The 22,489-nt window shown below is 35.6% G+C and overlaps 1 non-coding gene across 1 annotated transcript; it reads left to right on the top strand.

Moving 5' to 3' along the window:
* The first annotated feature begins 18,650 nt into the window (after positions 1-18,650).
* Positions 18,651-18,814, top strand: LOC130606454 (U1 spliceosomal RNA). Its single transcript, XR_008973974.1, has one exon. It is a non-coding gene; the product is annotated as a U1 spliceosomal RNA (small nuclear RNA).
* The last annotated feature ends 3,675 nt before the right edge of the window (positions 18,815-22,489 follow it).

The following is a 22,489-nucleotide window of genomic DNA, read 5'->3' as shown; positions in this document are numbered from 1 at the left end:
TGTGGATGCTAACATTGATTAAAGCACTGAAGGTAATTCTTTTCAGATTATGGGATATGTCATAGTCCTTTTTCTTTCTGGCAAGATGATGCATTTAGTTGCTGGCTACAAGACATAGTGAGATAATTACCTTACTGGCTATTACAGAGAAAAACTGATTTCTATCACAGGGATATATATTTGTATACATGGAGCACTATTTTTCTGCTTATTAGCACAGAACAAGAAACAGCAATTTTTGTGTGTGTCCATATAAATATATATGAAAAGAGAGAGAGGTAGATTGATTCTTGCATCCAAAAACATTTAGCTATGGAGAGAAGCATGTTGCTTTCCCACCAGCTGACCTACATGAAAGAAGCCAGAGCCTAAGGCTATGAATTGAAAGTACATGAAGGTAAAAATGAAGATGTCTAATTGTGGACATATGTAACAGGGAATATTATATCTACGAAAAGCTGAAAGCAATATTAAGTCTGCTGTTCTTGAGATGTACTCTGACAATTTACGGAATAGAAAGTGATAGTTTCCTTGAAATAGTTCTGGTATAGGAACGTTTGTTTTAACATGTAGCAAGCCTAGATATAATTTTAAACTTTTGATAGATTTTTTTTTTTTAATTAAAATCTGTGTTTGATTCTAGGTTAAACTAACAGCTATTGATTACAATACTAGTTTCTAGTTTTTCTTTGAAATTTGAACTTTTTTGGGGGTCTAATCTAGTTAAGTAACTGTGCACCTAAATGTCTGCTCACTTTTTTCTTCTATATCAAATCAAAGATACTGTCTCTCTCTGTCTTCTATTTGATTTTCTTATTCTCAAAATACCTTCTCTGTTACAGAAAAAGAAACTACAAGAAGACATATATGATAATAGGTTCCAGGATAGACAAAAATCTTCCGGTAGTTCCCCCTACCACATTTTATCCCTTCTCTTCTTAGCCCCAGGTCAGTTGCCATCATGGAGAGGTGCTGCTATGTATGTACTCCAGCAACCTCCTTTGGCAGTATAACATCTGAGCTCCAGTAGGATCCCTGTGATGTGGCTATCTGAAAGGTATAGCGAGAGTGGACGTAACCTCATTCTTAAAACAGGCCAAAGCCTTGTCTGGGTATTAGAAGGAACACTGCATGAAAGACAATGACCTTTAAAACACCATGTAGATGAGAAGATGGATAGGAGATTGAGTGATAATTCTTCTTAATAATCCCATGCTGGGTTTTTATGGAGCAAAGTCCATATGTTGAGCACTTATTTAGGGGGTCTGGAGAACTGGCTACAGACCTCCCGTGTCTTAGAACACCAAAGCAATTAGTGTGAAGCACATGTGTCTCAATCATCTCCTGAGATCATGTCGTATTGCATGGGCAAATAGGAGAGAAATAATTTTTTTCAGAGTTCCTATAAAACATAAATAGCATTCAACAAAGGGCATTGCTTTGACATAAGAAGGAAATTCTTCTGGTGATGTGAGAGGTTATGCTCATAGGTAATGCTTGCAACATGGCAATTACAGATGCTCGGAAGCTAATTTATTGAAACTAGTGGAAAAGGGGTCACTAATTAATGTTATAAAAATCGTTTAGGGGAAGAGCTAGTGAAATGTTCAAATTACATTCTGATATTTTGGTTTAAAAAAAAAATTCATTTTTGATACTGTAGTGGTGCAGTGATGACCAGCTCCCGCTGGGTGCTAGGAGCTGTAGAAGATGCTTGGGCTGGGTGACCTGTCCTGCTACCTCAGCAAGTAGTGGAACAGGCTGGGAGGGGTCACTGCCAGCCCAGACATCTGGCCACCCCCTGAGGATGGGATAAGTTTAGACCAGGATGTGAGCTTATGAGTGAGGGATCAGGATCAGGCCTAATGAGGGTAAGTAGGCTCAGACGTAGCCCCTGGTGAGGCAGTCCATGGCTAGGTAATACAGAAAAGAATATAAATGCTGTGCTTGCAATGATTAGTAAATGTTTTTAACCACTAAAGGCTGCTCAAGTATCTTAATAATTTCCCATTAGATGTACATGGCATGTATCTTTCCTTTTCCCCAACTTTTTCCTGTTGGCACACTGTGTATTTGATAATGTCTTATGCCATTTATAAATATATTCGATGTACTGCTATTCTATTTTCTTTTTACGATTAAAATTTGTTGGTGGTTTTCCTTACATCAAGTGAGGAATAACTATCTCATTGCTTACTAGCCTTCTTCTGCTCACACATAAGAGTTGTAAAGGAAGGTTCATTGTAATTCTGCAAGTTTATGGAGGCGATACGCAGCACAGTATACAGATTTCTCGCCGTTTCAGATGTACTGTCTTGGTGATCAATACCAAACATGTTATCTGGAGGCAGAAAATTGCAGTGTATTTAAACCAAATACTCTTGGCTAGGCTTACTGATCTTCAATAACAGTTTAGAAAGATACTTAGAATTACTGCTGAAATGTTCATAAGAGTACAAAGAGAAAAACTGACAATATTGGAGCAAGTATCAGTTATCAGAGACATTTTTTAAATGGGGATAAATGGCTCAGAGGGAGCTCAAGTTTCAGGAATCTGCTTAGGTTAATACTAGTATATTCTTGGAACTCCTTTTTTGCTAATAGCTCTATGGGGGAAAGGGTTTGGAGGCAAATTCCCCTTTGCTTTGGCACAATTTTTTGTTAAAAGCTCACATCAAATATCTCAGTCCATTAAGAGCTAAGCTATTTATCAGATACACATATGCAGAAGATTTTGATACAACTATTGTACAGTGGTCATGAAAACTGCTGCTTCCTGTGAAGTAAGGAAAGAAAATTCAAGTTCCAGTGTCTGTCTGCTACTCAGAACTTACAGCTATACATCTAGTTATTATCAGACCACTGGAGACAGGACTTTATTAAAGCCCTTATCATAGTATTTACAGTTGCCCTCTGCTCAGAGATTCTTTCATGGTTGATCAGAGTACTCTTTTGAAGTAGAAATAGTGCAGGATGAGATGCCTTTTGTTCAGCAATTGTTACATTCAATATCTCTGGTACTGAGTGATAGTGTTCAGTAACCAAATGAAATGTAGAAACATGTCTTTTTTCTGCTCATATGGAGCCCTCAGTAAACTATCTGCAAACAGCTGTACTATGGATAGGAGTAAAGACTAAGTTTAGTGTTGCCGTTTGAAGAATAAACTCTGGGACAACATAAATTTTACGTACCTCAAACATATCTTGTTATATCAGCCTGAGCCTTTGCTTTGTTTAAGAACACAGCAATTTATTATTAGGCTTGATTTATGTTTGTTAATATATCATGTGGGTCAGGCAACCAAGGGAGCTCCTTTAAAATGAGATACAAAATGAGTAAGCCATAAAAGTTACCTGTTAGCATTTGTTTTGTGTTGTGCATTTTTTTCCCCACTTAATGTGATGTTCTGTCCTGTTAATTTGCAGGATGATATTAGACTTTTAGTCATTTCTTGCCTAAATCAAGATTCTCACCTGACATATAGATTCCTTCAGGCTATAATAGTGAGAAATTTCATAAAAGTGTGTGACTATTCAGCTCATCTGAAGGGCTCTATAAACTAAATATCTGATGCAAATTTAAAGTGTGGAATTTTTCTTTATTCAAGCACTAGAGTGAATGGATGCTTTCATTATGAAATCACATACAGAAGAATTTATTGTAAGTGGCTACTTTTGAGACTTTGGAAGACAGTAGAAGTTTTTGAAGTTAATAAAAAATCAGAATCTATGAAGACATTGAGTTATTAATTGAGAGCAACTCTTTTGATAGGATGAAAATAATTTTTTTTGTGTTAAGCCATTTAATGTTACTTCTTTCAAATGTGAAATGTGTCTGAATTTGTTTCCTAAAAGGGCAGCAGTTAGTTACAGATGAAATGATAAAAGATGTTGATAAGAAATATAATCAGGAGAATTTTCCATTCAGGATGTATGCCACAGTTTAGAATTCATTGTAATGTATGTTGCAGTGAAAAGGTGAAAATCGCAGCAGTATTCAGTTACGGTCAGGTCCACCTAAACTTGCATATGGGAGGGAACTGTTTCTTAAACAGAGGACTCTCTTTTGAAATTTATTTTTTAGTGAAGAAGCAAGCCTATAACCTAGAGCTGCTTTAAATGCATCAGTTAAGGCTCCTTTTGTATATGAGGGTCAGGAAATAAGATTGCCTGAACTGATTCCAATACAGTTAATGAAGCTACTGGGTAGTGCCTAAGAGCTCTAGAAACTCCATGATTAAAGCAAGTCACATGAAAATGTTTACGAAAAAGGCACTGATTTCTGAAAACTCCATGAAAGGGAATTTAAGAGAATTCCCTGTTTTCTTCTGATAACAAATCTTTTTGTATGTTTGCTGTTGTTTAGATTCCAAATATGTTCATAATTGCTACCTTAACACAGTAGAGAGTACATTAGGATTTTGCTGTTTCAGTGTACTCCATCTGAGAAATGATGACAGACACTTTTAAAAAAAGTGTCTTTGCTAGCAGATCACTTGCAAGAAGTAGGACTTCTTATGTGCTCTTCATACTATGCTCTCTCTTTCTCCTTCTTCAGTGTTCATAGATATTTTTCATAACTCTCTTTGCAACTAGGGCCGCATAAATATCCTAAAATTGTCTTTGCTTCTTGTTACAGCTCTACATACATTTTTGCCAGGAGCAGATGAGGCAGAGTACAGGCTGTGGTGGAGTGCAGGTAGCTGAGATTTCTGCTGTTCTGTCCCCTATAGTCAGCACTACTGAGTACAGTATCTAATAATTTAGGCATAACTTCTGCACATCCTTATTATTTGTGATAGAACTTTGGCATCTTTCTGCAGCTTTTTGTTTCTCTGTGCTTTTAGTTCAATCCTGGACCTATTTTGAGTTGGGCTTCCTGGATGTTGTGGACTTCATCAGGATTGTTGTCCTTGCTAGGAGTGGTGACAGTACTTATCACACAGCAAAGGCAGTATGAAGAGTAAATGAAACCAGCTTAATTCTGAAGGCTACTTAGTTGGCTAGTAGTTGAAGTACTCACCTCTTAGAGACAAGTCTAACTCATAGTTTCATACTTTTTTCTTTTTTTCTGTACATATATGTTCACACATTGGTAAAAGCCAGAAAATTTAGATTTAAGGCTGAGCCTATGCTGGTGTTTCATTTGGCCAAGGAAAATTAAATTATTCCTGGTCTATCATTACATTGACTATGAGAGTTATTTTTTGTGTTTTCATCAAAAATTTCTGATTTCTGTAATTATTGCAGGCTTATGTTTCACAGTTACCCTAGATTTCATATATCACCTTTCTAATGTATCTTGAATGACTATGATAGTGGCTTAAATATAAAACCTCCAAAATCAGCAGGTTTTGGGGGTTTGATGAAAAACATATTTTTAAGTTTTATTTATTGTAGAATTACTGGTATAGCCAGTTTTTCATAGTTTAACTATGTAATGCATTGGTGTTTGTGAACCTTCGCTGAATGACTGCATTAAGTAGCTTACCTTAAAATGTATGGGATGACAGCAATGATTTTAATTCTATGTATTTTATACTCAATTAACAAATTATTATGAAGTTACAGATCATGTTTTCACTTGTCACTGAGACACTATTTAAATTTTGGAATTAAATTATTCTTTAAGTAACTTAGTAAGTACTGTAATTTATACACAACCACTAAGAATCAACATCTCTAAATGGTCCTGAATTTGTAATCCAAAATATATTATGGTAGGTGATTGTCAGTCTTCAGCTGCTGACTTGATTGCATCTTCTTTGACAAGCAGATATTACTAGGGAGACATTAGCATCTTAGGTGCTTTGTTTTGTTTGTTGTTTTTTTTTTTAAATAAACCTCATTTACACATAGATATTCTTTCCTTACTTCAGTTCTGAAATATAATTTTATTAAAGAAAATGTCAAGATTTTTTTCCTTATGTTCCCATTATCTGTTTTTTTTGTTCAAAACTGGGTTGTATTTATTATTGCTGTTATGCAAGCTTTCAAGCAAATCTCCACATGGTGGTAATACATTCTTCTTTGATGAGATAAATTCTTTTTAGGTTTTATCATAACATTTCCACAGTGAAGTCAGGTTCTTTTGCAAATTAAAATACTATGAAAGGGTTTTGACAGTTATAGAAGTGAATGCTATCTACACTTAGTAACTAGGACACGCAAGCCTTTTGCTGTCCAGATAATCTTACAGTATCATTACAAAATGTCACATCAGAAACAGCATTTTTTTTTTTTTGCTTATTTCCTTTATAGGGCAAAAATCTTTGATTTTGCCAATTTCCTTCATAGTGAGAGATTCGGCATAAAGACCACATTGTATTTGTGCTGTGGGCTGATACTTTTATCAAACATTTGCTACATTCCAGATAATTTTAACAAGTGTGCTAGTGTGTAACAGAATTGTGGCTGCACAATTCTTTCAATCCATTTGCTGAGTTCCCAGTGATGATAATATGATATCTATGTGTGGAATGAAAGCTGTATTGCAATTTGCACCTGCTGTTAGGGTTTCTGCTAATTCACAGCTTCCTAAGATGGGTAAGAAGTGGAAGTGATTTTTTTTTCTTTAGTGGCTTTCTCTGTGCTTTGTTACAGACAAAATGTTGGAAGCAGGCTTATTGTCCATTTTTAGGCTCTTAATGATCTACATCTTAATTTTATTCTTCAAGTTTGTATTGCATTCTCACCAAAATTATTATTTCTGTTTAAACTATTTCAAAATATTTTTAATATTATTTGAAATATATATAAGCTAAATATATACCTAGGAATTGATTTCAAAACTATAATGCATATTTTTCCTTAGTAATTTTATATAGTCTGATCAGATACATACATTCTATACTGAAGTTAAAATCAGACTCCTGAAATCCATCTTACCCATGTGCTGTCAAATATCTCCATGTCCAGAGGTTTGCAAACCTCAGAGTACTTTAGTGCAGGTTTTAACAGAGAGATCTAGAAATGGAATGAGATTGCAAATGTGAATCTTTAAATAAATAGTATGGATAATGACAAAAAGAAGATGAACCCTAGACTAGAAAAAAAAAGGGGGAGATGTATTTTCCTGTCTTCTTGCATGGATGAGATGGCACCCACATCTGTTTCTATAAATCTACATTGTTGTAAGCTGTACTACAGAAATAGAATGTGCATTAGGAAGAGTCCTTCACATGACACTATGGAGCCATGCTGTGTCCTTCAGGCAATGAACCTGACACCACAATAAGAATGAAATGGTAACTGTCAAACCTTGTCCCTTCATTATAGCTTCAGCACCTGATATTTGATCCTGCCATTTTTGGACCTGGTAAGTTCTTTTTGTTTGACAGCTATGCCTATTCTGTGGCTCCAACTGCAGTGTTAAAATGGCAGAGTTACTCTTGCTCATAGATATCTATGCTCGCTCACCCTGCCCACTGGTGGGTTCAGGCACAAGCTGTGAAATACAACCTACATCATCAACATCCACCACTGATGTATATGTGTCTGTCTGCCAGTAGTTTGATGATATTTCCAGGACTCTTGTTTTGCTTTCAGTGATAGGGTGGTGAGATTTTTTTTGCTACTGGGGTAAAGGGAAAGGGGGTTGTGTTTTTTTTTTTGGGGGGAGGGTTGTTTCATTTTCATTTGTTTTTTCTTGAGACATGCTGATCCACAGTCACAGACCATAAACAAAAAGGATGCAGAACACTACTTGACTCATCTGCTCTGCTTAATCTCATATACAGTGTTTCCAGTGTTTCCTAAATTGTAGGTGTATGCCATATTTTTCCCCCTACCATCTTAACTTACAGTATTTCAAAAAGCAAGGTTAGACTATCCACGAGGGCACTGTATGACTGCTGAATGTCCATTCAGGGAACATAACCCCTGCATTGTTTTACATGGACTCTGTAGTTGTTTCAATCTGTATTTTCATGTTTAGTTTTAGTAGATTTTTTGGTTTGTTTTGGATTTGTTATTGTTTTGCTTCTTTTTCCTAGTGCAAATTACTGTTTGTATGTACAGAAGAGCTAACTAAATAGAGTTAGATTCAAGGCTCTCAGTACTTTTGGAGATGTGTACTGTTCCTGACCCTACCATCTGCTAAAATCCAATAATAGTTGAAAAGGCAGTTCTACCTTAAAATGTTATCAAACCTGGAGTCTAGTGGTTGGGGTTTTTTTCTTGAGCCTTTTCACTTAATGTCAGAGTCCTCTAACATAAGCTATGGTCTCACAGCTGTTGTAAAGAATAATGTCAAACCAAAGTAATTATTGTTCAAACATTTCCCATATTCTATACTGTATGATCTTTTTTCATATTCATATAATTTTTCTGTTTTCATTGGGCCAGGTACAATGAGTTTAATACTTTTTTTATTAAATTCCATTTCTAATAACTAGAAAGAATTCCATTCTTCTACTCTCTACAGTACATGTTTTAGCATACTGCTCACCTTTCTTTAGTTTGCAGAAAAAAATGCAGGGTGAATACTTACTGCTCAAATGAACAGGAAATAAAAGGTCCTTCTTTAATTCAATACATGACATAATGTCATGAATAAGAAGAGTCTGAGTATTGAGTGGCATCCTGGGTCATCTTACAGCTGCAGTCAATCAGGAAGTTGTGAGCCTTTATCACAATGGCATACACAGGAGGAAACCTCAGAGGTAATGAATGGTCTGTTGTAATTGGAAAAGGGTCTGTGGTAAATATAGACTTTTGGTGGATAGTTACTGCATTTTGGATTGTGAAATGTGACCGTAAATGGGTTCTTGTTTTGAGCTGTAGTCATTCCTAAACTCGTTTTAAGAAATCTTGGACAGCTGCATAATCACTATACATTGATGACAGTGATTGGTCTAGTGGGTGCAAATGGTGATATAAAGTGTAACAGTCTTAGAAATGGCTCGCACCAGTGAAACAAACTGTGGTTACAGAGCAGTTGAAAACATGTTTTTCCATGCTAAACTATAATTTCAAAAAATAACAAGATGCATAAATGGCTTTTTATGTATGAGTCCTGGTAATAAACAGGAAAAAATATTAGGATTAGCAACAAGCTATATATTAAGGAGTTCATGAATTAGAAGACATGAATCTACCTGCAGAGAAGCTGAGTATTTGTGTTGTTAATGTGTTTCATTTGCTTTTTACTAGTATACTAGATTAATTCAAGTACCTATTCATAAAACCAGCTGGGAAAGATGTTAACCTAATTAAAGTTTCCTTCTTATTTCAGGAGAAACTTTATGTGATCCATACTGGCAGGTGATTCTGTCTCCATTGGAGACAAGTTTATGGCTCCAACTGAATGAATTGCAGAAGCCAGTTGATTTGAATATCTAACTGATTTGTAAATTGCTAATCTATTAAAATTTAAGAAATGTTCCTTACAGACCCAAAAGCTAGTGCAGGAAATAACTGTTTTAGACACGTTTTTTTATTATTATTATTTTAATATTTTTTAACTGCATGCTAGACTGTGCTTCTTTTACTCGTGTTCTGATCTTGATTCAAAACAGTCTTGAAGAAAATTTCCCAACTCTGTGGAACTTTCTTTTTCCAAGTCATCATTATTTGTATTTTTCTGATCCCTAGAAGCTACCACCCATACAACTTTGAGGTGTTGCGTGGACACAGGCAGGGAGAGGTCTCCAGCGCCACAGTGCGTAGAGAGCTAATGGGCAAATCTGTCAAAGCCAGCAGAGTATTTTACATATGAAGGAACTGAGACAAAGGGACATTAAGCAATTTACAGTCTATGTAAGAGCCAAGAACTGAAAAAGCCTATGCTTCCTTATATTTATCTAATACAGTGTCTAAATGTATCTACTAGATTCAGATCACTGTGTTCTAATTATTTTCCTGTAGCATGAACAGCTCTTTCCTAACTACACGTAATGAAGTCTTTCCTCATCCTTCTATTTTTCAAAGCTGAATGATTCAATTCTCAAAGTGTTTTCTCATAATAAAGAATTTTTTAATCCTTATATATACCTTGTAGACTTTCTGGCATAATTTCATTTTTGTTTGAAAGAGCTTTTATTAGCAGTATTTTAACAGAAAACATTTAAACAATTAAACATTTATACTGGAGATGAGAGGGATTATCGTGTTTTCTTGAAGAAGGATTTTCTGTTTTGCAAGGGTTTATTTTTTGAAACAAAATTGTGTCACAATCATCTAGTTCAGAGGAAATAATATAGTGGAACGGTAATTGCACATACCTGGATGAAATCATGGCTCAGTTAAGTCGATGGAAAAGCTGTCATAGATGATGATGAGACCTTAATTCTGCCCACTGATTTCATTGCCAGTGGAAAATTCATGCTGAAGCATGTGACAGCTCGCCTGTGTGCTGACTGGCTTCTCCAGCAGCAGGGAAAAGTCAGAGTAAGAATGTACGCACTTCATCTGCTTTAACAATGACTTTGGTCAGAATCATAAATACATTTTTGATAGTTAAGATATTTATTGATCTCAGGAAAGGGTAGTTATTTTTCAATTAATTACTCAGGCATTTATGTTTATTTTCTACCAGTTTTATTTACAGAAGCTTCTATAGCTCAGGTGGACTGAAACAGCAAAGTTGCCCATTGTATGTGCATACATATGTTAAACATACATTATACATACAGATTCTACCTTTATATTCTATGAGCTATATTAACAGAAATTTATATAGTTCAGGTGGCCTAAGATACTAAGCCTCTCACTATGCCTGTTACAACTTTCCTCTAGAAAGAGTAATAACCTTACATAGATCTTCATGAATATCCTACTTAATGCAGTTTTGTGTCCTCTAGAGGATTTTAAAAACTACCTTTCTTATATCCAAAAGTTATAAGGTTGTGATTAGATAAGGAACATGAAACTGGCTGAAGAACTTCAAATCACTTGCCAACAGCAGGAAAAACCCTACTTCCAGCTATGTTTGATTAAGAACATTAGCTGCTAATCCACTAATAAATGCATGATTTGTGGGGGAAATATGAATTTTGAGTTAATGATGCATTTCAGACTATTTGAAAAGTGTTTTCAGCTTCACTTGGAGTTATAATTGACCCACTTGATGAAGCAAGATCATCATGCTATGCAAATTGTTGTAACTTCATTGACATCAAAAGGTAAATTTAGATAGATACAAATCCAGCTTGTGGACTCTAAAGATATGAAATAAAAGTCACTGCCAGACCAAATAATCTGAAAACTGAAAAGAGGTGACTGCTCAACCATCTGAAAGAGAGGTTGTGTAGAAAGAAGTAGCGTCTCTTTCCAAGTTATCACTTTTTCCAAAACTTGCAACAAAACCATGAACCAGTAATTTTGGCAGTAGTTCAAACAACAAAGCTGAGAAATAAACTGATTACTACTCAAAGCCACACACACCATGACAATGAAATACAGTAAAATACTACTATTGATAATAAATAGAAAAAGAATTGTAGGCACATGGTCAAGACAATAGGAAGAAAAGAGACTGGCATAAAATACACCTGATTAAGTAGTATAAGCAGAATAAGTATTTCTTTTTAGAGTACTCACTACTGACTTGGTCAGTTTTGCTTGTGGATTAATTGCAGCTGAGAAACCATTTGTGAAGGATGTTCAGCAGGGAGAGAAAAAAAAATAAAAAAAATAAATCATCATGGTTCTTGACTCTTTTCTTCAGGATATCTTCCAATTCATGCACACTTAAACATCAGAAGTGATCTTCCGCTTATGGGTCCATAATCTGATAAAGTTCCAGGCTAGAAATCAGATTTTCACCCTGTTCTACCTGTGGCCACATGTGCTGTTTAGAAAGGCTGTGTGCTCTGCAGGATGGATTAAAAGGACTGGGAAGAGCCTGTAAGTTACCTGGTTGTGACTGTGTGTAGGTGGCTGGCTGTGTGGCTCTGAGGAAATAACCTTTTTCCTTGAACATAGTCACTAGAAGGGCTGTTGCTAAACATAATTTCAATCATATGAGGCTCCTTAATGCAGGTCCAGGTAAATAAAGATATAATTTAAATGTATGGATTACTGGCAGTAGTACTTTCCTGAAATACAGTATTGGTTTTTTTTTGAAATGCTTTCATATGGTCTCTCTGACGCTCCCCTTTTCCCTCTTCTACTTCTCACCTTCAACTCCCCCTCCAGAGACAGAGGTGTAGGAACTCTTGACTTTTGCTTGTGCACTTGCAATGCAGAGGACTTTGTATTCTCACGAGGTGCAAGTATCTGGGCTTTGCTTTATATGCTTGCTTTCTCTATTTTTTTCTGTTACTAAAAGACATGATTGTAAGCATATCTTGCTTTTAGTGTCAGTATGTGTGTGAGGAATTGTTATTGCAGTGTTTTGAAACCAGCATGGCCATAATGGCTGTATTAACAACATTTGCAATTTCTTTATTAAAACTTCTTATACCATGGCTTACAGAAAATAATTTCTGCCTGCAACACTCTTCAGAGCTGCTCATGCCATCAATGCAAAATCCTTTAATGACTTTGCAGAAGCAGAGACATAAGGCTCTCAGTGTTACTTTTAGTATACACATAGCATGACAATTCTTGGTCTCTGTTAATTGAAGAAATATTGTTTGGCTTAGTTGTGCGATGTCTTTCACAGTTTATAAGCAATGTTTCTTCATCAAGAGATATTTCTGAAATTGTAAGAAATTCAGCATTTACAGAAAATGCAATGAGTCAGTCGTGACAGTTACTCATAAATGATGTGACTTACAACTAAAGTAAATTCTGTGTAAATTTTTCTGTCTGAAATAATAACTCTAAAAGTGACATTTGGCCTTTAGATATAGATACAAATAAAGGGTAAATTAATCATAGCAAATGAGTCATTTTAAAGATTACAAGCTTCCATGGTATTGTTTTTATGAAAGTTTTGTTCCCTGAAGATGCTTGACACCTGATAAGGTTTTAGAAATTTAATTGAAAAAGTTTAGTAAACAATTAAAATTATCATGTGCCCTTTTTTTCTGAAATACAAATGAGCTAAGAGATTATTTGAAAAAGAAGCTAAGGTGAATATCCTGTTAGTGTTCCTCTGAACACCATATCAATTTCCTGCTATTGTTAATAAAATTATGGTTGGTTTACTGGGTGAGATGATTTTAAAATAAATAGCTTTTATGGAGATATTACAAAAATTTTAGTATCACTATTTCACAGTGTTGAGATAATGGGAAAGAAGATACACTTAAAGGTCATTGCTTATGCTGTAGTTATGCATCTTACAATGCCTGAATGACGCTTCTAAAAGACTAGCTTATAACTTATATTCTTTCAGATGTTAAGAAACATACATCTATCTAGATAATGGAAATTATTCTGTTTTTTATATGTGTGTGTTCATGTAAATACAACGTATAGTGCATTCAGCTGTGATTCATGAATATATTTTGAAGATGCATGAGGAATGTAAGCATTCAAATCTGATTTTCAACTGAAGGGAAAAAGTTTGAATTGAATTTCACTAGTCCATTGGGATGAGGTGATTTCATTTAACCCCTTCTCTGTTAAAAATGCTTGCCAAGCTGTAAGTCTAAAGAATTTTTGTAGAGATTTTCAAAGCCAGCCAAGAGAACTAACATCAAACTCCCACTGAAATAAGGCAGTAAAACCTATTGAATTGCCAACAGAATTATGCACTGAACTTCTTTGGTGTTAAAGGTATAGGACAGCGGAGTTCCACATCCTTCCCTGGGCTCTTCATTTATCTAACAAACTTTTCTGTATTAAGATGTTAAGAGATTTGTGTTATTATGCTCCAACATTGTGACACTTTCACAATATACCTTTGTAATTTCCTTGTGTTTTACATGTATATTCTGAGCACTGTTTCCATTTGTTTTTTCTTGATAAGATACCTGCCTTTACTGGGGAAGAACTCAGGTTGTTTTCTGCGTGATTTTTTTTTTTTTTACAGGAAATTCTTACGATTTTCTACAAGGTTCTTCCACATCTCAATGACATAATGTGCAATAAAAGGTTTTGGTGTGGTAAATCTGCAAGAGGTTACATATTTTTCCTATAGTGTGATGTGGATTTAGAAAGTCTGTTAAATCTGTGGAAGATTTCCTTCTTTTCTGTGATCAAGAACACCTCATAGTTTCCCCGAGCCTTCCCTTTCATGGGACAGGTTTTTATTGGTTTTTTTTGTTTGTTTTTTGTTTTGGGTTTTTTTGTTTGTTTGTTTGTGTTTTTTGTTGATTTTGGTTTTTGTTTGTTTGTTTTTGTTTTAGTTTCAGTTTCTCTGTGTTTTTCTTGTCATTTTCCTATTCTCTAGATTATGTTTTCCTTGTAATACACAGTGTAGTTCTATTCTGTTTTCCACAGGCACATCTTATCTTTCTCTGGATCTGGAAACTGAATTTTTATTTTGTTATGTGACAAAAGAAAGTTGATGTGACTTCAAACTTTTAGATTTACAGGTTTAGGCCAAACCCTGAATATTTCTTCTTTTCTTTTTAAGTCAAAACAGGTGATGTCTTGCTATTAGAAATCTACTTATCTCTCCATCTTTTTCTTACAATAAAATTGCTGACAAGTCAAAATACTTCAAAACAACAAATTCCTTAAAAATATGTTCAACAATACTATTCTAGAACAAATCTTTGATTTATATGAAATGTTACCTGCAAGCATTTTCACTCATGTCATTAGAAAACTAACCAGAAATTCTCCCACGAAAGGATGAGATTTAATGAAAAGGCTGTTTGTAACATCCTTATCCCATAGTCTCTGAGGAAAAAGTATTTCCTGAATTTCACATGAACACTGATCAAATCCTGCTCCTTTTTTGGGATTGTGTCCTCAGTAATTGCCATTCACATCATTAGGGGGAATAAGTGAACTATGCCTTTAATTTTAAGGTTAATACTCCTAGAGGGCCTGAAATTAAAGACTGAAATAGAGCTTGAAGTGTTTATGTATTGATGTAAATTGAATTAAGGCACTTGGGGATTTTGTGTGTGAATATATGTAAAAATAGGGTTTTGCACATGATTATTAATCAGGGCAAGTAGGTTAAAAATAAAAAGAAACAGGGAAAATTTGAAAGGTGAGGAAATATTTGCAGGGTGAACTCTCATTAATTTAGCAGTGGTAAGACATCGAATACCTTCCCTCCTGACTCTGATGTTTAATCAGTATGCAGTGTTAGAGCTAACAGTCTCTTTCAAAAAACTAGCAGTTTGTGGGAGGTCTTATATTTTTCTGGATTCTGCAGACTTCTTGATACAACCTTGTACAAATGTCAAAGTGCGAAGATTTCATTAAAATTGTTTCAAGCTTAAGCAGCTCTGGGTATCTGCCAGTACTCTTGAGAAGAGGGCCCTTTCAGCCTAGGGGGGGTGCAGGCACAATCAACTAATGGACATATCTATATTACATCTTAATATTAAAATACTATATTTAATTATTTTAAGTCTCTCTGGGCTTTGTAGTGGCAAAGAAGAGGAAATAATCCTGTATTGCCAGCAGATTGTACCAATTTGGAAAAAAAAACAATCTCTCATGACCAGAAATAGAAAGTTAGCTAAACTCAGACATTGTAGGACCACAAAGTAAAGTGTAGGAAAATGGGTCAGCATATTTTTGAATACTGTTAAATAATACTGTTACAGCTGTTTCATTTTCTAAATTTACTGGGATTTGTAAACAGGCTTACCCTTTCCTAATTTACATTAATTTAAAGGTGCATGAAGATTGGCTGAAATATTTCTGCCTTGAAAATTTAAGTTTCCCTTTCTCTTCTTTTTTATCATTGATGGTTTGGCCAATAGATATTGAGTTTCCAAAGATTTAATATCTATCCTTAGTCAATAAAATGTGCCCCTTTAATTTACATTACATATTTGTATTTGTCCTTCTTTGGTATGGTGCATAGTTCTGCTGAGCATCCACCTTCCTGTAGGGCAGTTTATTGATACTGAATGTCATAAGTTATATTCTACTGAGATTGTTTCAGTCTGCTAAGTGTTTTTCTAGTTTTTTTTTTTTTTTTTTTATTACCTGCAGGGTAAAAGGATATATTTTCTATTATTAAGAAGCTTAAGGTGTTTGTGCAGTACAATAATAAATCATTATCATTTATGTCAGCACGCACTTTGGTAGAGAGTTTAAGAGAAAAGCAGTAGTAAAACAAAAATAGTTTTTTTAATTGATCTGATTTAGTCATGTTTCAGTATACTTAATAAATGCAAAGGCAACACATATTAAAGCTTAAATAATACTTTTCATCATATATAGAATATATTTCCCAGAGTAGTTATACAGCTTTCAAATATGACATTTAATAACAATAACATGGCTTTATTTAAAAAGGATATAATAATTTTACCTTCATACTAGAATGGTTATGTGTGTGATCTCTGTCCTTTGCTTGCATATAAAAAGAGTTATTATTAAAGTATACAGTGAAATTTTGTCTTGCTGCTTTCTCAAAGTGTAAGAACGGGGAGAAAAAAACTCCCTAACCTTTTATTGTTTGTAATCGGAGAATTTATTGATATATTTTCAGGTGAAGAAATTGTAAGAAACCAGAAAATGTTATCTTCTAAGTTTCCAGTGGCTGATTTTCTTTAAAGTAGTTCTGAAACTCTTTCAAGCATTTTGCATGCTTAGCGACTAAAATTCACACGTGAGTCATCACAGCATTATGCGTGAGCAATATCTGTGTACCTTACAGTAGCGTACATCTAAATGTGTCATTTATATGCTCAGATATGGCTTAAAGGTCTGTGCCTTTAAGCACATTTACACATTTACAATAAATACATGTTCAGGCAGTAAAGATTAAAAACTAACTATGCACACATTGCCAGCACTAATATTTGTACTTAATTTGATTTACAGTACACCAAATAGTAAACCTGACTAGAAAGTTACATATACAGATATTAATATGCTCCTTTTATAGCACCTTATTCATTTTTTAAAAGCATATTAAATGAGTTTTAATGTTTGTAAAGCAGACGAAAGGCATGTAAAGCTAAGATAAAACCCAGTGAATATGATTATTTAGCAGTAATATAGATCGCTTTTACACTCTTCTGAACCCATTGTGATATTATGCATTTCAAAAGATGAAAAGGAGTCTAGCTACAATTAATTACTGTGAATTGAAAGCATCAATTAGGAAGTATCCGGTCTTCAGTAATGGAAAACAGTGACAGGAAAGTAGTGAAAAGAGGTTTGAATATTAGTTATCCTTTGATTTCAGCTCCTCTTCATGGTTGAAGAGCAATATATGCTGTAATGTGTCACACAGATTTGTCCCTGCAGTTTCAGACTGATGGCCTGATGTCAGCACAATGCTGAGAGGGGCCTACTTGGAATAAGTCTACATGCAGCTTGTGCTATGCAGCAACATGCTCTCATCAGTGTAGATATGCTTGAGCTGAGACCGTGCTGCTGTGGCTAGGCTTCTGTCAACATGGTAGTAAGATGTTTAGTTTAGGCACACTAGTTTCTTGTGAAGCACAGAACTTTGCATGTCTTCCTCAAACCAAGATGTTTGCACTGTTAAAATTAATTCATGTTTGTCAAGTCACCAAGTATAAAGGGAGGTGGCAGTCTGGGGGGCATAACTTCCTAAACCAAAATCATAATTTATTATTACATATAAAAAGTAAGACAGGTGTTATCCTGACCTCATATGAATGCAGGAATAGCCCTCTGCACTCTTTCTACCCGAGATGTATGTATAAGGAGGGAATTGTCCAAATACCAAAGACATTTTCTTCTGTACAAAAGCACTCTCTTACAGTTCAACCCACTCCCTAGGAATTTAAAGTTCCTACAGGAAGCACCTTAGAGATCCTGACAGAAACTCCCAGTACGGTAGTAAATTTTCTAGGGCAGAATGCTCAACAAAGGGAAGGAGAAACAAAATTTATCATTTCATATCCATTAGTGCCTATCTATGGTGCTGTACCATATTAATAATAAAAAATGTTAGGCTTATAAAATAAGGCATCTGCACATTTCTGAAATACATTCTTTCTCTTATCAGTACCCAAACTTTATGATAGACCATCATGTAATTTCCTGAGTATGCTGTTCCTGAGGTGGAGCACATAAAATACATCTGCCATTAACAGGAAATAAATATGTGCCATTTTGGCATTAAGATTCATGTCCCAACATGATATCAGATCTTTTCTAATTTTTTTTAGCTGATCCCTTCAGTAAACCAGAATGCCTAAGGACTTGGACAGTCAGATAACAGTAGCAGCATATGGAAGCTTTTCCTTTCAGTGTCATACCACCATCTGCTATATTTTTAGAGTTTTGTTGTTGTTTTTTTTTCCTACAGACTATTAATAGGAGCTACACAGCAGCTTAAACTGTTTCCAAATAATAAACTTCAAAGGTCATATTCTTGGCCATATATTTGATCTTTTTTTTGTCTGCATTTGACTGAAACGTCTACCTTTTTTTTTTTCCTGATCTCTATACTGGCTCTATCTTCAAGCTGCTGTGTCGCAATTTAAAAAAAAAAAACAAAAACAAACCCCAAAAAGTTCAAGACCCCAACAGACCAACCAGCCAACCTCCCTAGTATATTAGAGAGTAATATATCTTTTAAATCATAATGAATTCTCTTGCTTTGTATTCAGTTTATTTGATTTTGTCTGATTCACATGTCACTACTTACCTGGCAGGGGAGACACCATGATCAAGCAGGTGGTTTTCCCAGGGCGAGGCTCATCCCTTGCACTCCGGGTGTGCTGACCCCTGCGATTTCCCCAAATGCGGGAAACTCGACTGCATAATTTGTGGTAGTGGGGGACTGTTTTTCTTTTTTTTTTTTGGGGGGGGGGAACGACCTGTTAGAGAGCAGTGTAGGGGAGAGGGACCTGGGGGTCCTAGTGGACAACAGGATGACCATGAGCCAACACTGTGCCCTTGTGGCTAAGAAGGCCAATGGCATCCTGGGGTGTATTAGAAGGGGGTGGTTAGTAGGTCGAGAGAGGTCCTCCTTCCCCTCTACTCTGCCCTGGTGAGACCGCATCTGGAGTATTGTGTCCAGTTCTGGGCCCCTCAGTTCAAGAAGGACAGGGAGCTGCTGGAGAGAGTCCAGCGCAGGGCAACTAAGATGATTAAGGGAGTGGAGCATCTCCCTTATGAGGAAAGACTGAGGGAGCTGGGTCTCTATAGTTTGGAGAAGAGGAGACTGAGGGGTGACCTTATTAGTGTCTATAAATATATAAAGGGGGAGTGTCACGAGGATGGAGCCAGGCTCTACTCAGTGGCAAACAATGATAGGACAAGGGGTAATGGGTACAAACTGGAACACAAGAGGTTCCACTTAAACTTGAGAAGAAACTTCTTCTCAGTGAGGGTGACGGAACACTGGAACAGGCTGCCCAGGGAGGTTGTGGAGTCTCCTTCCCTGGAGACATTCAAAACCCGCCTGGACGCATTCCTGTGTAACATTATCTAGGTGTTCCTGCTCCGGCAGGGGGATTGGACTAGATGATCTTTCGAGGTCCCTTCCAATCTCTAACATACTGTGATACTGTGATACTGTGATACTATGAAGCATGTTTACTCTTTCAATAGTTTACTTCATCAAAAAAGTACCCATATACATGTGAGGAGTCCATTAGGGATTCCTCAAAATTTCAACTTTGCATATATGTAGAGAGATACATATATACACAGATACATGCACACACACACTCTGCAACGTCTTGCAGACAACATTGTTCTGTGTATTTTGGGAGGATTTTCTTCCTAATATATTGAGAGATTTTTAAAACTCTTGTTCAAGGTACTAAACACTGTCCTTCTACTTTCATCTTTTGTACCCTTTTCCTGAATTATTTAGTGGCTTAGTCATGTTGTGGGAGGTTGGTTTGTTTTATTGCAGAGGAGGCAGTTGCTTGCTGTGAGATAGTTCAGAAGAAATAATTTTTATTTACTCTTTAGAACTGTATATCTGCTTGTGTCAATTAAAAACGACATGCCTCAAATCGTATACATGTAGCTATTTTCCTAAGCTTTCAAAGATTAAATCTTTGAAACTAAATTTCTGCAAAGACTAATTTTCTTAAGCTAGACAATAATATTACAATTTACAAACATTTTATAAATGTCTGTACAGTATCCTGCCATAAAATACAGGTAGATTCAAAGGTACATGGTAGACCTTTGTGAAATAAGTCCTAAATATGTAGGACTCTATAAGACGTTAGTGGGCACATAATCCTAATATTTTTATTCATCTTCTAAGTGATTCTCTCTCTGTTAAGGCTTAAATAATTCAAACTCTTTACTATCCTTGTCTAATAAATACAAGTATTATTACTATTATAAAAAAAAACAAAATTAGAAATTCACAACAGCATCAAAGCTAACATACAAATTAACCAATAAAGAGCACATTCTGCTCTTACAGAAGTATTATTTTTTAATCATCTTTGTGTATCACAGTCACTGCTCCCATTGACGTCAAGTATTACTCTCTATAGTAATGATCTGAGTACTCTATTACTCATAAAAGATCCTAAATCAGTGTCCAAGCTGTTGAAACAATTATCCCACTACAGAAACATCCTATGTTCCCAGAGAATCTTTTAAGAGATGGTTGTTAGGAAAGCAAACAAAGACAGTTTCACATACTCATGGAATGCCATAGAACTGGCAGGGATATTAACAGCTCAGCATGATTCATTTGTCCTTCTTGAGTGCTCCAAATCCGTCACTCCACATGACAAATTTCACATTTTTATTGGATTTCCGCTTCTTGGAGAAAAGCTACATTTCCATTTTTAACAGTTTTTCAGCTTCCAGAATGAAACTTTTTATTATTGCTAATCTCCTAGCAATTGCTACAGATAACATAAAGCTTATTAGTTAACTTTTATAACAGTCTGTACAAGAATGCAGGTTGCTGAGCAAAGGAAAAGAGGTTTAATTAACTAGACAGTTAATTACTAGGACAACACAATCTTTTGTTTAGAGCAATAACTTTTACATAATACAACAGTTCAAATTTTTGGTCTCAAAGAAATACTGCAGGTTCTCCATTAAATGGTGAAGCTGGAGGGGCTCATTTTTTATCAAGGTAAATAGGAGTTTTATAAATAGTTGACTAAAATCTTCATCAGATATGAACACATATGGTTAATATTCGGATGTATCTATCAGGGAGACAGTTCTATTGCTGAAGCTGTCGAATGTAGTCTATGCTAATAAATTAGTAGTTTTGCAAGTGTCATAAAATTTCCTGTTCCTTTGACTTTTGAAACAGAGATTGTTAGTCTTTAAACCCATGGGCAGCACAGTTAAGACAGTAAAAATCTGTAATTTAGACCAGTTCTGATCCAGTAGAACTCAATCCTGCAGAATGCCTGTACAGCCCTTGGGGTACTTGCCTTGGAAGGTTATCGGCTATTAATTTGGTTTCTTTTTTGTGTGGAAGGAGGTATTGGAAAGAAACATACTCAGCTGTCTAAATTAAAGTGTCTGGTCTAGGGTTCTTCCATAGTCAATAAACAGCAGGGGGTGTGTTGTTCAAGCATGCACCACTATGAGGAAGATGGGGAAGAGAAATGCAGTAACAGATTATGTTTGATTAGCATGCTACAAATTGCTTTTTTTCCTTTTTTTATTCTCTGCCTGTATAGGTTATTAATAGAGACTGGACAGCTAATTAAGATTAGTTACCTAGATTACCAGTCCTTAGAATTAGCTACCTTAAGTCATCTCTTTAGGAGCAATAGGTTGTTGACAGCCAACTTCCTAGGCAATTGAGTATGGAGGAAGAGCTACAGTTCCTCCAGCTGTCTTTCTCCTGCTCTGTACTCATCATGATAGGATCACATAGACAGTAACTGTTCACTTACGCCAGTTTGGTCAAGCAGAATCTAAAGCTGTCCTTGACGGCTTTGTTTCCTCTATCCAGCAAAGTAAGGATAAGAAAAAACTTGGGTTTAGGAGTATGATTAAGTGAGTTTTGTACCGTGTTAAGGATGGTATTCACTTATATTTTCAATTTCAAAGTAAGTGCTCCTTTTTCCGTCTGTTTCTGTAAGAAACACATCCAAGTGTCCCTTATAGGTTCACTTGATGAAATCTGTAGTCTTCAGCCCCTCCTTTTTGTGCTCTTAGTGTTCTCACATTGACCAGTTTTTAGCCTGAAACTGACATTTTCACTGTGATCTGAGATCCCATGGCCTCTAAAACAGGTTGGGTCAGGTAGTCTATTTTGCATCCTTCTCTAGTAGACATTACATTATAATTCCCCGAAAATATTATTGCTATTCACAGATAGCTTCTCACAGTTAGGTAGTCTTTATGCAAATTCTAGTGGGCATACCAGTCAGCTGAAGCTGCTCATGCTAAACACACTGTTGTCCCTGTTTTACAAGACACTCCTGACTCTAAGCAGGTTTTATTCCATACATTTCTAACCTCATTTACATCTCAATAATAACACACCCCATGTGTTTGCACATTTCTTTTGTTGAGGCTTGTCATC

The sequence above is a fragment of the Pezoporus wallicus genome, unplaced genomic scaffold, assembly GCF_028554395.1.
Source record: "Pezoporus wallicus isolate ANWC-B61680 ecotype Strahan unplaced genomic scaffold, APGP_CSIRO_Pwel_v1 contig_7891, whole genome shotgun sequence".
In the NCBI taxonomy this organism is placed as follows: Eukaryota; Metazoa; Chordata; class Aves; order Psittaciformes; family Psittacidae; genus Pezoporus; species Pezoporus wallicus.
The sequence above is the reverse complement of the archived record's forward strand: the minus strand, read 5'-3'. Positions and strand labels throughout refer to the sequence as shown.